Source organism: Gavialis gangeticus, unplaced genomic scaffold (genome assembly GCF_001723915.1).
Source record: "Gavialis gangeticus isolate Ggan-Ray unplaced genomic scaffold, GavGan_comp1, whole genome shotgun sequence".
Classification (NCBI taxonomy): domain Eukaryota; kingdom Metazoa; phylum Chordata; order Crocodylia; family Gavialidae; genus Gavialis; species Gavialis gangeticus.
In genome coordinates, this window is record NW_017729034.1 from 60,424,386 (window position 1) to 60,440,979 (window position 16,594).

Sequence of the window (16,594 nt, forward strand, 5' to 3'; positions counted from 1 at the left end):
GTCTGGAACCAGCTTCCAAGTGAGGTGGTGCAGGCTCCCACCCTGGGGGTTTTTAAGAGGAGGTTGGATGATCACCTTACTGGGGTCGTTTGACCCCAGTACTCTTTCCTGCCATGGCAGGGGGTCGGACTAGATGATCTGCTCAGGTCCCTTCCGACCCTAGAAACTATGAAACTATCACCTGTCTGGGGTCTTGTGAACCCAGCATTCATTACTGCCTGTGGCAGGGGTCAGGCTAGATGATCTGTTCAAGTCCCTCCTGACCCTAGCTACTATGAAACTATGCAACTTGTGCCAGATGCTGCTCAGAGTTACTGGCAGCAAAACACAAAAGAGGTATTAAAACCTAGTGCACAGCCTTTTAAAATTGTATTTACCAACTAAACAGTGACTGCTATGAGCCTTATTAAGGTTATTCTGTTCACTTAATGGGGAATATAGTCTGAGTAATGGTTGTTATAGTGCTGTTCTGCCCTATGAAGAGGTTGGAAAAGAACTGTGTAACCCTAAGGAAACCCATTTTCTCCATGAGCTACTTAGTGATCAAGGTACTGCATAGGTTACACTATTATAGTATAGTACAGCTGAGCCATCACCTTCTCTAGGTTCATAGGTACAAGGGCAGGATCTTGTATGGACAACATGAAGAGAAGAGGCAATTGGAGCATTCCTTCTTCCTGTGAATCTATGGATTAGTTTTGGCATAATCTAGTCCAGGGAGAAGCCCATTTTTCCTTTTTCCCAAAGTCACTGCTTATAGTTATGTTACTAACACTTACATGCAAGCATGAAATATGTCTTAGAGTCCCAACCCTGCTATTAAAGGTGCACGAGAGGTTTTTATGTTGGCATGGGAACAAGTACTGTGTCACTCATCAACTTTATATCCAACACCTGCTGTACATTTTTTGGCTCTAAAACATCTCCCGCTTTACATTTGTCTGTTTAGAAGACAGCCGGATAAGTCATTTGTGTTTAATATATTATGTTGTGGTCCGTGTTTTTGCAAGGCTAACAACCAGCACGATCACATTTTTTCCTCACACATTTGTACATGTGTTGTGTATAAATTTTGTTGGACAGTGAACAGTGCCACAGCGGGCGCATGTACACAAGACACTGACTGTGCAGTCGCCTGATACTACTGTGTGGTAGAGTCATGTGGCAAAAACCTTGATGTGACATTACTGTGCAGTAGTATTAGTCTAGTGTGCAGTAGCATCACAAAAAAGGCATTCGCTGGTGTTACTATGCAGTAACTCAGCTTACTGCATATTTATTTATTGTTTATTTGCATATAAATATGCATTTATATGCATATAAATTTATTGTTTATTTGTTTATACAAGTACTAAATAAATTAGACACAGCCAGTATGTACTATAGCAATAGCAACAAAAGTGCAGAAGAACTGTTAAAGTAACTACCTCATGTCACTGTCCACCTTGGGTCCTGTGGGACTCATAATTTAAGTATCTTTTCACATTGCTTTTTGTGCTTAAGGTTTTATTTCAGGTGAGCAATGCATTTTACCAGAGGAGACGTGGTTTTATGGAGTGTAAAGCACACAAAGAAAAACAAATGTCAGGAGATTTTTATCTACTAATAGATCTAGTTCATTGTGCCCCATCTCTAGAAAACAGAGTTAGCATACTATTGGACTGGATACGTGCCACCGAGTAATATTCTTTGGGGTGCCTAAAGTGAGCAAAAATGCCTAATTCTCCATTGCCCTGTGCTCTATGTAGTCTACTGTACAAGTAAATCAAAATGATGGACTTTTATATCTGCTTTGCACTGCTGTGAGTAACTAATCAAGATGCAAGGCAATAAAAAATAAGTCCAAAGTACTTTAGTTAAAGACTCATATTTTAAAGGGAAATGACTGCTAAAAATAGTCTGAAGAAGAAAAACAGCCTTTTCATTTTACTGAGAGAAATATGAGAACTTTAAATAAGTTCTTAAATAAAACAGTGATAATAGCTTTTTAGTGGAATGTACATTTGTTTCTACAGCTGTAGACCAGCTCTAAATGTGTTATGTTTTAAGCTACTTCAGTAGCACCTTTCAGAAGTAGACCAAAAATATGAAAATAATTCAAGATATTTATTTACCCACAATTCTGTCTTGGGTGAATTCTTGGTTCCAGATTTAAAGGAGCTCATGTACACATGCTTCATATAAATAAAGAATAATGTCTCAACTATCATCTCCATGTAGATTATTCACAAATCTACCTTTTTACCTCTGATCAGTCTGCTTTCATACAGTACCCCATGCCTCTAACACCATCAACTTGGCTTTATCCTGACTCTTTGCTTAACTTCTTACTCTCCACTTCCTTCATCATTACCAAAACTAACATCGTCCTCAATATCACTTACAAACTTAATCTAGGAGTCATCTTACACTCTTCTTTCTTTAGGGTCACATATTCATGCTGCATCCAATTCCTGTAGTTTCTGGCCTTTTCTCTCTGACCACACTGCTGAAGATGACCATCTCTTGATTTCTCATCTTAACTTCTGCAGTTTCCTCTGCTTTGAGCTTCCTGGAAGCTACCTTGCTCCCTTTAAGAGCACACAATATACTGATGCTAAGATCATCTGCTTGTTTCTTACTCTGCCCATGGCATTCCTTTTTTGAACTTGATCTTACACTCACTGAAGCCAATAACAAAACTCTCACAGACTTCAGCTGTGTTGAAACAGGTTTTTTTTAACTCTGGTTCTCACTTCTGTTCTGCATCAAACACAAAGTTCTGATCCCTCCCTGGAAAGCTGGCCACAACTTAACTGTCCCATGCTCAGCTACTATTACATGCTCTCGTATTTCCTTTTGTCCCCCCTGCTCAAACAATGATTACACCTTCCATCAGCATTTTCTCTATTTCTTCTACAAGCATCTTCATGCTTTCTTCCATGTTGTTTCCTGTACAGAGAATAACCTCTCCAAAAACTAGAAGGTAAAATCTTGTCCTTTATAACCAGGTATATACTGTTATACTGTCCATGGGCTTATGAATATCCAGAAGAACTTTGATTTTTATCTTGCTAGTGGAAGTACCCGCTCTTCACCCAGGTTGTTATTTTTGTAATTGCAGTGTTTGTTTATTTTCAAAGAACTTGGTACAAAGAACTTTAGGTAAAAAAAGTTGTTTATTTTTAAAGAACATAGTGCAACTTATTTAACATCTAATATTTAATATGGAGTGAAGTAATATTGTTACAAGTATTAGTTAATTCTGAAAGAGTAAAAAAAACACTAAAAGATCAACTTTCTTTCACCAACCATTTTTTGGATGGGGCAGAGGAATAATAAGTTACTTTCAACCAATAGGTTCATTTATATAGAGGGTATAGAATTAGTTATATACACACAAAGGTGAAGGAAGTCTTAGAGAATATGCCCAAAATGAAGCAATTGACAAAAAAAAGAAACCTCAGCTAATGGAGTGACTATACTGCCTTTAAAATTCTTTCCTCTTCAAAGAGAAAAACTAAGTGGAATTCTTATAATGCTTCTCCAGATACAACAACCCTATAGAAAGTAACGTGGGGTGACAATTCCAATTCTACTGATAAATTAATGATCTTTATTGTAGAGCTTCCTTGTAAACAATGTTCTCAGTGTTTCCTGTTGGCGCCAGTGTGTACAACCCTCTTCGACTTCCAACTCTGAAGCAAGCCACTTATAACTGTCTGTGTGAAAAGCATTGTTCCCTTAAATCAATACCAGTGACTTTTAAAGATTGTTCTCTGGACTTGTTTATCATCATAGTGAAGCATAACTTTACTGGAAATTGCAGGCGTTTGGATTCAAAGGGATAATTGGTGGGAATAATTGGCATTCTGGGAATAAAAACTCTCTCTCTCTTTGCACATCCAGTTAAAATGGTGGCCTTTATTATATGCTTTTTTAAATTAATGACTTGAAGCCTTGTACTGTTGCATAATTTCATGGCATCTAAATTTCTTAGTAATATAATTGGCTCTCCAACTTTAAGTATCAAATTATGAGATAGCATTCCTGGGGGTTCAAATGAATTAAGGAACTCTACCAGGTAGTGAATAACTTGATCTGAATCTGTCGTACTGTCAATAGATTTGTAGATTATTTCAGGAACACATATTTTCTGTAATAGCTAAGAATTTATTTGGGAAACAGTTTTGGTCTTCAGTGCAAAGATAGCTTGCTTGCACAACCACGCAGGAGGCCTGGAACTTACATTTTGAGGTGTGGGTAAACTTTTTCTGTTAAAACAGCAGCAACATTTTCCAAGTTACCTATTTCTTGAGGTACATTAATTTTCTCATACTTGTTAACTGGTAGCTCTCCATTACCTATCTGTAGGAGCAACTAGGTGAAATGGTCGGCTTGATTATCTCCTCTTAACAGCACTCTTATATTTGTGGTTAAAGCTAACTTTTCAATTTTTCACCATAACAACGATGATTTAAGGCAAGCGTTTAATGCATCTGCCCTTGTTCCATGCGGAATTACTGGGAGGGTTTGTCAAAAATCACCAGATAGAATGACGGTAACATTACCCATAACTAAATTGTTCTGCCTAACATCTTGTAAAGTTTGATTTAAACCTTTGGTCGCTGGTTTATGTGGTAAAGGGGTGGTTTGGAGCTACACTTCTAGCCCATAAGGCTGAGGGTGTCCCAAGAGGCATCCATTTTGGAGCAGGACCCAAAAGGGGTCCAGAAACCCACAGAGTTCAGTGGGGTCCATCAGGACCATGCCCAAAAATACAATCTAGAGGGAAGCCTCCCTATTTATTATAGTACAACAAGACATGGCAGATGAGAAAGAGGGTGCCCATTGGGCAGGATTGGCATGGTCAGGAGCCCTAGGGGTATCACGGCCAACCCTGGGAACCCCATCCTATGACAGGTAGTGACAAAATTTAATGGAAGCTTGAATATGGAGTGAGCTGTTCTCCCACCTGGTAGTAGAGTCGGCATGATGCCTGAAGATGCGACTGTGATGGCAATGTTTTTTGTGGATCTTATTTTTGCCAGAAGTAAGTTCATTAGAAACATTTTTGCAGTGCCATCGGGAGTGTCTAAAAAAAAAAAAATTGCCCATTTTTCAGTCAACATCTTTGATTATTTTTTGGTATGATTCCCTTTGGTCTGTTACCAAGTGTTCTTCAGTTTCCTGAACAGTTGAGCAGTTCAGCAACATCCTAGTTAACTTCTCTCTGGTACTCTGTTGCAAGAACTGTGTCATAGTGATCGCGCTGTTGGGAAGGAAGGCCATACTCATGAAAGTTTTTGCCACTTATTGATCGTACTTTATCTTCTAAAATGATTAACACTTGGTTGTAAACATTATCATTCAATGCAATTTGAATATCTGATTGCTGATGTTGAATGTGATGGAGAATATCTTATGAAAGGCAGTCTCTGTGATGAAGCTATAACTGATGAGGGTTGGAGACTTGGCAAACTACTAACAAAATGGTGAAAAAGAAATGGTTCTGTAAGCCTTTGGTGAATATTATCAGGAGTGAAATAAACACGCTTCCCATTTTCAAGATGGACAGCCAAATTAATTATAGTATGGTGTCTGTCACGTATGGGGAAGGTTAATATTCTCCAGATAGCCCCGGATGTGATGATGTATCTACCCATTTGGTACTGTCCAATTGCATCTCCATCTTTTGTCAGAGAAAACATGGCTTGATCACTGCCTTTATTCACATATTTACAAGTGCATTTAATGGATTTGATGGAATTACAAAATTCTACACTGATGTGCACATCAAAAGCCTTTGCTAGTAGTGGGCATTATGGAATAACCCACTGATTATCGACTGTAATAGTATCTGACTGCAATATCATTTCTGCTTGGGATCTGCCATCCTGTGGACATCTGTAAGTAGGGTAACCATTGGGCCCTGTTTTTGTTTCTTTGCTAAATGGCTTAGGATATCTCTTTGTACATATACTGTCCTTCATACAGGGAGATTCACAGTTAATACGACCACATGGCCCATAAATCATATTACGTTTTATAATTTCAAACAGACCCGGAACTTCTCACTCTTCTGGTAGATCAGCACTGATTAAAGAATTGGTTTGGTTAGGTTTAATCTTTTCTTTAAGACACACCAAAATATGAACATGTGGCAAACCTCTTTTTTGCCACTCTACAGAGTACATGTGACATCGAGTTTCTCCAAAAATACTTTCTTTTATAATGAGGTCCACAAGCTTGACAATTTTTTGACAGAAGACTCCTGCAACAATTTTATGCTGGTCCTCATGTTTTTCACCCAGGAAAAGTGGTAGCGTTATTTCAATCCATTTTGGGTTGCAAGTGAAGGTGATAAACAAATCCAGGTACCCATAATGACGAACGTATATCATAGCGTCCTGTGTTCTCTTGTGCATGTATCTCTGTCCTCCAGTGAAAAATGATGGAAGCATAACCAACTGTCCAACATTATCCGCATTTCCATCCTTGTTTATTGCATCTCTAAGATGGATATAATTTTCACCTTTTAGCTTCTTTTGATTACTTTGAATAAAATTTAATCGTCCCATCTCAATATTGGCATACACACCTACCCAATATTGGTTAAGAAGTTGATGATAGTAAATCAGGTGATTATACTGGTCAACTCTGGTCATTAGCCGATATACATAGAAGTCCGCTGCAGAAACGGTCTTCCTTGGAATTGGCAACTGGTGTTTGGATCAGTTTGAGATATACAAATGGTATCCACATTCACCATTAATGAATGGAAGTGGGTACTGCAGAGCATCATAAGATCTATATGTTTCAGGTATTTGAAGTAATCAGTCATCAGTCTGTAATGCAATACTATGTCTTGCTTATCAAATTCTTGTCCTACGATTACAATTGCAACCTCATCAACTGTCAGTGCGTTAAAATGTTGTTGATGATCCTGTGTAGGTTTCTTGTCAGCACTTATCACAATTTTAAAATCTTTTCTGGCATATTTTGAAGAGCCATTTTAAAACTTCTAACATATGAATTCTTCGAATGTAACATATCCTGCAAGGATAATACTTTATCACGTCTGATGTACAAATTATACTTACAATGTAATTTACTCTGGGCTTGCAGATCATTTACAGAGAAAATTTGTAAAAACTTGGTTTCTTTGTCCAGAGATGGAATAAGGGATCCTGCCAGATGGTACACTTGTTCTTGAATCTTAAATGTCAGCATCAAGTTTCCTTCTGAAACCTGCTTGGATGCACCAAAAGATGTCATCTGAAAAGCGTTATTATATTTTCGTACATTTTGCAGGAAGTAATTTGAATCTTCCATGCTGGGAAGTCAAAGAGATGTAAGTTCAAACCCACTCTGCATCAGGTCAACCCCAGGACCTCCAGCTGCCCAGTTGAGTATCTCAGACAATGAACTATTAGGGGAATATATGCAGGGCACATATATATATAGTCTGAACATGTTCATAGTTGCCCATGCATGCAGAGCTATGCTATGAGGTAAGAACTAGAATTTCAAGCCATACATAAGTGACATTGTTTGTGCTTAGAAACTATGCAGATACCCAAGTCTAGACACGGAAATAATAGACTGTTACCCTCAAGCTATATAGTCAGTGGATTTTCTCATCCCCTCTGCAATAGTAACTGCTGTATAGCAGTTGTGTTAAGCTGTCTTAAATGATAAAGACCTTCAACTTATTGCCAAATCCACACATCCAAATATCATGAGTTGGGTACTGCAAGAATCATGAAATTGGCTTGAAGGTCATAATGTGCTTTCTTCAAAAAAAGTTTCAAATTATTATTACTTGCTTTCCAGATGCAGAGCCTTTGGGATACATTTGGGATCCATTTACAAACTCTGCTTGAAACCACGAGGGCTAAAAATTCCTGGTTTGTCTTAAATGAAAGGATTGCAATTCTGTCTGGTTCTTCTGTAGGAGGTGCCGAAGGGGTGAAGGTGCCAAAGGGGTAAAGAAGTTTCCTTTGGCACCCCTTTTCATATTATCATGTACCTGTGTAAAATCCAGCAAGACTGGGTCTTCAGAAAATGTTTTATGTATGTCACTTTTTTCGGCTGAAAGAGTCACATATGGTGAACTAGAGTAACACAATGATATTCAGGCTACTTAGTGACAAAAAAATGCAGAGAACTAAACTTCCAAATATTTTTCTGATTTCCCTTGGAATTGTTTTTCCTTTCATTCAGGGTGGAAAAAAAAAAAGATTTCCATATGTAAATGCCAGCTTGAGATACATCTGGATTACATCATGGAGTCTCCATATAGTGGACTTGGCTCATTTGAGAGAGTCTTACCTTCATTTTGTGAAACATTTCCAAACAGCATCTTTCACTCCCTCTCACAGTTCCAGTTAATTATATCAACTTGAATGTTTGTTAAGTTTCTTTGAACACTGTTACCCTGTGACCTTAGCAAAAGGAGATTTCTGCCAGTTATATATACCATATGCTATGGAAAAGGAGGACAACACTGTTTTTCAGATGAGACATAAACCTGAATTCCTGGATACTAGAATGATTCTGTTTCCCAGTCACAGGCCTTTGTGAGGTCAGTGTGTCTTCCTTGTAGCCAGTGACTACATAATCACAGCAGATGAGATTGAAAAAGACTGTTTTTTACTATTTTCAAGAAAAAAAAATTGCCCAGTGAAACCTGGAATTTTCCCATCAACTTCCATGTAAGTTCACTTCATTCAGCCAATGAAATCTTAAAAGCTATGTAATAAGGGATCCTTTGGCCTTCCTATTACATCTCTTACATGTGGATACACTAACGTAAAACTGATCTTTTGAAAAATTTAGAAAGCTATAGTTAGAATGATGGTCTGGGAACAAACAGATTTCCCCTACTATTCTCCTCCCTTAAGCTAGTTACATGTGGGGGTACTCTTGATTTACATTATAAAACATGAAAAGGTAATTAGACTCAAATTTCATACAAAAGGTAACATCATCATTTTACCATGTTCAGAAGCCTATTTCTGCCTACTCCCTATTGTCTGTGGATGGACAATCAGTAATAGCTACCTTGCAACCCCTAGAGGATACTTCTCCACAAAGAAACCTGATTTCTGAATTTGATTTTGATAAGGCTGTTTAAACTATTTACTTTGGATTCTGTGGAAGCCAGGAATGCCTTAATCCAACATAAACATCCCGTTCAATCACTGAACTAACAAAGAATTTAGAAAAAAAGAAAGAAAGTGAGTATCTCCTTTGAGTATCTCCTTTGTGTGCTTATTTTTCTATTCCTTTGATACTAGTGTTTTTTGAAATTTCATCCAGAGTATGCTGTATTTGTTGGTGTTGATGGTTTTATCTCAGATTCATTTGTCTTTCATTTAATTTTGGATTTTAACAGGTCTTTATTAAAACCAATTCGAATATGGTGCCTTTCAAAATCTGTATTTAGATACTTACAACAGCAATCTCTTTTGGGAATGAAAACTTTCCTATTAAAACAACAAAAAACCCCACCACTGCTTTATTACATTACTTTCTAGTTATAATGATGAGTCTTGCCTTTTTATTTTAATGCTGATTTTTCAGATACTTACAACAGCGCACTTAACATATTCAGATGATTACTTAGACCTAGACAAACATATAGTGAAGTCACTTACTAATTGTATATTTGATGATTATCACCACAAAGTCTAAGGGGAAAAAATCAACATAAAGAAGTTATGGTTTGAGATACATTTCTGTGTTAAAAGGGGATTTAAGTTCTGTACAATAAAAATAGTAAGCAACGTGTCAGTAATAGATCTTATTTCCTTTGAATATTTTCATTGAAAAGATGGAGTTATTTTGTTGAAAAATAACCCATTTGTGTGCTATGGGCCAAATACTCAGCTGGGTTGAATGGTTTATCCCCAGTTTATATTTTGTCTAATTACAAAAAAAATTAATTATACAAATTTTGTGTTTGATTCTTGTTTCTCTAACACCACTTTTACAATAGAGTAACTCTATTACCTTCAATTAGTAACTCCAGCAGTTAGCCTTTTTCTTCATTATGAGGGTGATACAAAAAGCTAAATCCATTACAAAAGTGAACATTAGAAAGGCATAAAAAATAATGGCATGTGCTCTAAGTTTTCTACTTTATACACAAAGTGTTATCACGTGGCGTAGCTGTTAGAAAAAATAAATTTAATGGAATTTGCATATCTTAGAAAAATTTACATGACTAGTTTAGGATGGTGAGTTTTCATCAAGCCCATTTCCCCAATGAAAACACCTAATTATATTCTTTACCAGTCCTTATTATCATTTAACTCTGAATTCCTTCTGGTCTTTTCAGGCCAACTTATCATACATTAACTTTTTGTGCAACTCATTCCATTTGGCCTGGCTCTGCAGTTCTCCTTTTAATCAACTTGTCATCAGTTTTTAAATATTGTTTATAGACATGTTTTCTATTTCTTGCCTTTGTATATCATTTTCCTTCTGCTTTCATTTTTTCACTTTTACTATGCAGCCACTTTGTTTTACCCTGCAAAGCAGGTGTGGCTAACATGTTGCATGAGCGCTACCAGTGGCTAAGGACTCTGTTGTGCGGCACCCAGCAGATTTGGGAGCAGGCAGGCAGCACAGTGGCAGATAGGGCAGTAAGCAGAAAGTGGAGTGGCAGCTTGGGTAGGGAGCACAGGCCAGAAAGCAGAGCAGAAGATCAGGCAGTAGGAAAAGATTGGAGTGGCACTCAGGGATGGGGCAGGGATGAATTTGTGGTGTACCTGTAAAATACCTTGAGCTATAGATTGGAGAATGCTCAATAAAATATGCCAAAGCTGTGCTTCCATTTCTAATAGTTTAAACTAGATCAAAGAAACAAGTAACAGACATCAAAATATAGGGAGATAGAAAGATAATAATAGCATGACAATCAACTTGCAAAGTTTCTGAGACTGACCAGTAGCATTTGTGGTAGATACAAACTGGAAGTCTACCCTTTCAATCTTATTTACACCGAGTGCCTGTACACATGAATGTTAATACGCTGCAATAAATTCCAGTACAGTTTGCATTGGAGCTTATTGCTCCCAGGCACAGTGTTTACACATGCACCTAGAACCACAGGACACTGAGTGGGGGGTGGCACAGCCCTGGTTGGCAGGGGTTCCTGGAGGTCAGCCTCCCAGCTGGGGCTGCGCTGACTCAGCTCATTGTGTTGTAGAGGGGCTGGCTGGGGCACAAGGGTGCTATGGTGTGGGGCTAGCCAGCAGGCAACCGCTGCACTAAAGCACCATTTTGCCCTAGCCAGTCCCATCAGCATCTATACATGCATTGTGGCAGGGTAAATAATTCTGCCATAGGATAGTACTGTATCAGGCAGTACTAACCTATGGAAGAGTTAATTAGTTAACTCTGGCCTAATGACTCTACATGTGTAGACCAGTGATGCTTTAGTGTGGACTTAATTAAGCAACTTCACAGTAAGCATCCCGCATACATGTGCCCACTGTTTCTGATCTCCCATTAATTTAAGAGCAGTCTTGTTCTCTTTGTATAACCTGTTTCTCGTCCTTCAATCACCAGTCATTACTCATGTAACTCATTAATAGTAATCAGAACTGGTTGAAATATCTGCTTTTTGCAAAAAAGGAAATCTGCCAAAAAACAGAAGTTTCAGTATTTTGACTTCTGTGTTTTATAAACGAGAAGAACATTTCAATAAAAAGCAGTCACTTAATGTGGGAGAAAATGTTTAGTCAAAAACCAGTTGTTCATCAGTAAAAAGGTTAGAGGGAAAGAATTTGACTAACTCTGAAAGAAATGTTGACACCTCTAAAGATAGCTATGTAGTGGTGGAAAGAAGTGTAATATGAATCTTTAAGTCAGATGATAACAGTATCCAAGACTACAGTATGAGGAAGGGGAGACCCCTGATCAGCAGTTATGGGGGCATCTGCAAAGATGGTTGTTGAGTTAAACTGACAGGAAATGGATGCTATAGACTAGGTATACTGAGGTTCAGGTTTTTAATTTGGTGTTTAATGGGCTTTAGAATTAATTGGCAAGTGAATTTGGAGTGTTATTACAATTTTAAAAATACAGTATGAGGGAGCAGGGAGTAAGCACAGATTTTTTTTGTCTCCAATGAAAAAAAAGAGCTTTCTTTCCTGTCTCTGGGTATGGGAGGGCTAGGAGGACAAGGTAGCACACTCCTCACCTCCATATTTGTCTCTTTTTGGCTGGTGTTGTGAAAAATCTTCCACTTCTTTTTCAGTCTGCCTGCACCATTAGATAGTGTAGTACTTAGCAACCTAATGGGTGCATCTACAAATTCATTAATGTAAAGTGGTTACTGTGGATTTATTTAGAACTTGTATAATCAACACCTTTTTGTATAACCATTAATCAACACTGCTGAGCACCTTTCTAGTGATGCTACTGCACAGTAGCCTAATAATATTGCACAGTAGTGCTGGTTACTGTGCATTTAGTTAGTTATTTATGCTTATGTAGACATTAACGCTCATGTAGATATGCCCAGTGTTTCTGAATCCACTGAATTCCCTTTAACTGCAGCATTGTAAGCAAGATGTACTTATGAACATGTTTACCATATATAAAAAGATTATCCTAAAATGATATCAATTTGCTGTTATTTATTGAATATTTATTTACTTTATTTCATAATGAAAAAATATTCTGAAACAATGTCATCAAGAAATAAGTATCATTCTTTAAAACAATAACTAGTTAATTGGACAGTATAAAATTTAAAGAATTTTTTTTAAATGGAAAAAATATCCACCCTCAATTTTAGTGCTAGTGAAATGTTCTATGTTGACAATCCTAGAAATAGAAATCTGCATGTTCCAGAAATTCTTCCGTTACAAATTTACTACTATGGAGAAAGCTAGTGCATATGTACAACTTTCATCCATCATTAGCTCTTTTTGGAGGGTTCAGTAGGACTTACACAACAATATGTCTTGTACTAACAATCTATATGGTTGAATTTTGAATCTGAAATGTAGGTAAAGATCAAAAAATGGCAACACAGTACTCTTTAGACCACCATATTAGTGGGTCCTAATTTTAACAAAGTCAAAATTTATATGTGAAAGGCAAGGTAATTTTCAATATCAATTCAATCCTTAACCTTTTTGGTAAGAGTGTCTCATTCAATTAATTCAGGACAATAATGTATAAACACTTTTGCCAAAGACTAGACTGAAAACATTTGTGAATCCAAATAACTGACAAGTGCTAATGACTTTCCACTGGAAAGGGGACTGAGATTGTAGATAAATTCCTGATGCTACTGAAGTCAATGGCAAAACACCGCTTTGCTTTAGGGGACCAGTCTATCACCCCTTAAATGTAATGAATATAGTGCAATGTTAATGTCGCAGAGCACTTAGGTGCCCTGCTCCTTTAAAGAGGGGAAACTGCTAGGGAAAGAGCCCTAGCAGTGAGTGAGGAGCCCCAGCTGCTGGTTACTAGGGCAACCTGAGTGAGCTAGTGGCCCACACCTGCCAGCAGTCAGCTGACTGGAAGGGGCAGGGCCTGGCTCGCATATAAACCCCAGGGCTGAGGCCAGGGGTGCAGTTCCCTGCCAGCAGTCAAGGGGGAAGGAGCTCTCTCAGAGCAAGCAAAGGGGAGAGCCCTGACTGTAGGTACAGCCCCGAGACTGGTGAAGGATGGAGCACCCCTGGTGTGGCTTGAATAATGTTATAGCTGGGTGGTTAGAATTTATGTTATAGCCCAGGGGCTTGTGTTTTGTTTGCTGTTTAAGACCGGTGGTTTGGGTGAGGCTATTAGGGGATGGAGGAGGCCTCACAGGGGACCCACGGCAGCGTGGGGACCCCAGCACCAGACAGGGTGCAACATTGGGGTGCAGCAACCCTGGCGCCAGAGAGGGTGCAGTACTTTGCAGGGCCATGGAGAGCCCAAGCGCCAGCAAAGGCACAGAGCAAGACAGGGCTGCGGGGAGCCTGAGGAGGACCAGGGGGCCCAGACTGAACTACATCAGTTCCATCTGCGAGGCTTGGGGCGTGGTAAAGGGGTGGTTGGAGCCACGCATAGCCCATAAGGTTAGGGTGCCCCGAAACACCCATTGCAGAACGGGACCCACAAGGGGTCCGGGAGTCTATAGGATCAGATATTACAGCAAACCATGTCCAAGAGGACGTAAAGGCAGCCTCCCATATATATATTCTCCATCAAAGACATGGCGGGTGAAAATCGAGGGTGCCTATTTGGCAGCTCATCCTGCACAGGGTGTGCACAGGGGGCTCCTGCTGCTGTCACACCCTGGCAGAGGTCTGGGGGGCATGTGCCCCACCAATCTATGCACGGGGCAAGGGCGGGCTGGTCTCTGTGCTCCACTGCCTCTGCCCCAAGAAGTGTGTGATGCCATGTGTCTGCCGCCACTGGACAGGCAGGGGATGGGGCTCAGCTCGGTGGTGGTGGCTGTCCTGGCTCACTGACCCTATAGTGGTAAGTCACATCTGTAGCTCCTAATCTGGCTCCTGCTTGCCAGCCCTTTAGTGGCAAGTCACAGATGTGCTGGTGGGGGACAGTCAGAGGTGGTTTTGGCCTTAAGGTGGGACTGCTTCATACTCCAGCTATAACTGGAAAACTCAGAACTGTTAAGGTTCATGTTTATTAATAAAAATGCATACATAGAGGAAAAATTTCCAATCAATGTTCACTTTAGGAGTAGCAAAAGTAAAATAATTATTTTTCTGTAAGACTAAAAAACCTTTTACATAAATAATTTGTAGCTAAGAGTGAAAATACAATTGTCCTATACTGTTAGCAAGCAATGTGGGGGTTGAGATGGTGCTAGGTGCTAAGGAGCACTGTTGACAGCCCAGAGCTGACAAGTTTGAGGCCACAGTACAAGTTCTCATGGCATGGCCATGTCAGATCCCAGTGAAACAAGTTCTGCTAAATACCTTGTCACAAGGACATGAAAAAGGAAAGGAAGGTTAATAATGGATCTAATGCCTTTTTACCTTGACTATAAATTATAAATACATTCTTGCATATATCAGCATAAGTTGGGTTAACGTATGTAGTGTGCGTGTGTAATATTTTTAAAGCACAAAGATATTAAACATGAAGAAATCAAACATGTTTTCAGAGCAACCAAAACTGATGCACAATGTTAAGATGTATGTTTAACCATATTACTGTAAATGGCTGAGGGCTGCTTGACTTGGGGAGCATCCTTTCAGTTGCTTTATACTTTTCCATATATGTATATAGTTTAAATTCACCGGGGCCAAGAGATCATCTAGTTCAGTGTTGTTCAAACTTCAGCCCAGGAGCTGGATCTGGCTCATGGAGCCATGTTATCCAGGCTCTAAGACTCCCCGTGAATCCAGAAATTGGTGGCAGGGGGTGGCTCACAGAGCATCAGCAATTAATGCTACCACCACTCTGCTACCACCAAATATTTAGACCCAGTGGGAACCCAGAGTATGGATGATATGGCCCCAGATCTGGCGCACAGGCCTGGGTCAGATCATGGAGTCATGCCGGTGCACTGGACTGCACCTATGAACCAATCCCAAGTGCTGACCTCGTGCTCCCTTTAAAGAAAAGGGTATTTGCAAATGCTGAATTTTCATTTGAATGTTCAGAATGCTGAGTTGAGAAAAACAGGGTGAGACTCTCTTTGAAGTATGAGGGAAACCAGGGGAAGTTGGGCTGCAAGACAAGAAAAGACAACACACTAAGGAGAGAGTATTTTAACGTTCTGAAGGGGATAAAACTAAACTGATCCAGAGAAAAGGATATAATTTAACAAAGGATGAAATTGAAAGCAAGGACACAGTTCATGCAAAGATTTTTCAAGTAAATAGCATTAAACATATGGAATATATTATCAAAGGCATAAATATGTTTAACAGAGAAATAGCTGAGTGTCTTAAAATCTTACAATAAAAAGATGATATAGACACAAGGAGAAAAGAAAACAGAAATGTGACCTGATTTTTCAGATTCTTCTTCATAATCTTTTTTCTTGCTCTTTACAGTCACCTACTTTATAGCTACCTGTGTATCTGTCATCTAATATAACATGATTATTTGTAAAAGGAAACCTTTTAAGGCTATGTAACAGAACCCCCCCTTCTTGAAAAATGGTTCTTAAACAAAACTTGAGTGAAGAAAAATACCACAGATTAATTGTTCTTACTGAAACAGTAAGGGGACGAAGAGTGAGAGAGCTTGTTCAGCAGTTGCTTTTTTTTAAAAAATGGATTAAACATTAAATGGATTCTGTAGGTGCTGGATTAGAAAATTGAAACTGAATTTATTTTTACACTGTAGCTTCATCTGAAGAATAGAAAGATGCTCTCTGTATTCGGTGACAAAATACTCTTTTGTAGTGATCCCTACCAAAAACTAGACAACACTAAGGTTGCTTATGTGCTGCAAGCACTGCCTATCATAACTTAGTCAACCTCTGTTTCTCTGTCTGTACTTACCTGTTAATCTTTTTGTTTTAAATTTGTGCAGTGCCTAGCACACTGGGGTCCTGGTTCATGTGTAACACTCTAGGCACTACTGTAATTTAAATAATAATAAATAATAGGCAGGGAATCCTTAT